Here is a 1,984-nt window from a genome sequence, read left to right on the forward strand (position 1 = left end):
AGAAAAAAAAAGTTTGAAATTATGATTATTTGGAATGATAATAAATTTTTCTTCTTTCCAGAGGGGGATGATACACAACTTTTATTCTTATGGAGCAGTTTCACATATGCATGTCCATATACATGTATATTTCATAAACTATTTAAAATAAAAACCTTTCATCCTCTGAGATTATTGACATTTTTCTAGTCTACTGACACATCTCCAATAATACAATAATTCCATTCATTTTCATGAATGAGGTGGGGACTATATTAAAAAATAGGATTTTAATCCTTGAGGTGCCAGTTAAAATGGAGAGGTTGCCATTGCAACACAATTTTTTAAAAAAAATTAGTCTTAAATAATAAGCACAAATCATGCTATCTAGATCAGAATCACCTCCACAGCAGGAGTCACTTAGAAAATTGGGTCAAGGTCACCCTGACACCGCCAGCTCTCATACTATGAGAATCTTTCCTTTTGTAAGGGAATAACACATAGCAATGAAGTCTGCAGAAACTTCTGAGATCCTCAGAAATGGAGAAAGCATAGCCCCGTTTCTCAAATCTCCATCCACAGTGTTGGAGACCGGGTTTCAGCACCATTCCAAGCCCTGGAAAGGTTGATGAACCAACCTAGTTTTTCTTCTGCTCCACAGATAAAGTCAAAAGGAGAAATCAGTGCTGGATAAAAAGCTGACTAGTCCTGCTTTTCTCTGCCACCACAATATTAGCAGAGCCGGGTTCAGCTCCTTGTCCCCACCGCCCCTGCAGACTTTCCCCTTTCCAGGCTGCTTCTAGGGGTGCGAGGGAAGGGGGTGCGCCTGCGCCCCTAGTAGTAGCAGTTCAGGCTGCGGGTGCCAGGCACCTCTGTCTGACCATTCATCCAGATGTCTCTGATGATGCGTTCTCGCTCCTCCAGCCGCTGGGCACGCTCCAGCTCCTCCGCCAATGTGAACACTTTCTTGTTCAAAGTCCTCTCAAAGCGGTGGTGTCTCCGCACGGACGTGTCCGACGTGGTGTCCAAGCTGTCCTTCTCGCTGTCGCTGCTGTCCTCCCCATCCTGCAGGAACTTCCTGCGGGGACCTCACCTGCAATTGGACACAAAGGAATAGGTTGCGAGGATGCTGCTGAGGAAATTCATCTGTGTGCGCTCTGCGATCGCGGGCTCTGTGGTGGGGCTGAGAGGCAGCCTCATGGGGCATCCAGAGGAGGATCTTGCAGACAGTCAGCGGCACCAGACTGTCTCTCTCTCTCCTCCTGGAGTCAGATGTGCTGTCAGGAGCAGAGAATTAGCTGGTAAGAGCAGGTCATCCCTGATGGTGTTGATTTCAGCCAGTGAAGGACTCTAAACTTGGTTGGCTCCAGATGGCTTCTTCCCCAGGACCGCGGGCGTGCACTTCCGGCGGTTCCGGAGCGAAGCTGGAGACCCGAGCTGATCACCCAGGGAGGACGCTAACAGCGCCGCCCAGGCTCAGGCTGCCCGGGTCTGGGAGAGCTGGGGGTGCGGGGTCCCGGCCTCGATGCTCACAGGCTCTTTTGTCATTTCTTGAACGAATTTTTAGACAGCGCTTTACTGAATTACGTTTTCTTGTGTCATCTGAATCAAAACTTGACCTTAATCTTATATGGACAAGATAAAGAAGAATTTTTCTGTCTTGAAAGCCTGTGACATGAGCTCATTCTTTCAGTCTCCCATCTTGCAAGCTCACCTGGGGTATTATTAGCTGAAACCAATCTCCTGATACTTATTTTATATATGTAAATAACACAGATTCCTCTGGCAGTTCAGTGCTCCCCTGCTGCGGGCAGGGACTCTGACCGGATGGTGGTCTGGCTGGTGAGCCCCAGCGCAGGTCCCTCAGTGGCCACAGGCCCCACCCTCCTCCCTCCAGATTCAGGGTAAGCAAGGGCAGGTACTCACTGTGAGTCACACAGGAACATGACTCTGGCAATTATCAAGACACAGCATGTCCCCTTTGAAGTTCCCCATTTATATGCTC

The 1,984-nt window shown here is 48.4% G+C and overlaps 1 pseudogene; it reads right to left on the minus strand.

The window, feature by feature from the left end:
• Positions 1-213: 213 nt before the first annotated feature.
• LOC111813910 lies at positions 214-1,484 on the minus strand (annotated as a pseudogene).
• Positions 1,485-1,984: the final 500 nt, after the last annotated feature.

The sequence above is a fragment of the Octodon degus genome, unplaced genomic scaffold (assembly GCF_000260255.1).
Source record: "Octodon degus isolate 3935 unplaced genomic scaffold, OctDeg1.0 scaffold00238, whole genome shotgun sequence".
NCBI classification, from domain to species: Eukaryota; Metazoa; Chordata; class Mammalia; order Rodentia; family Octodontidae; genus Octodon; species Octodon degus.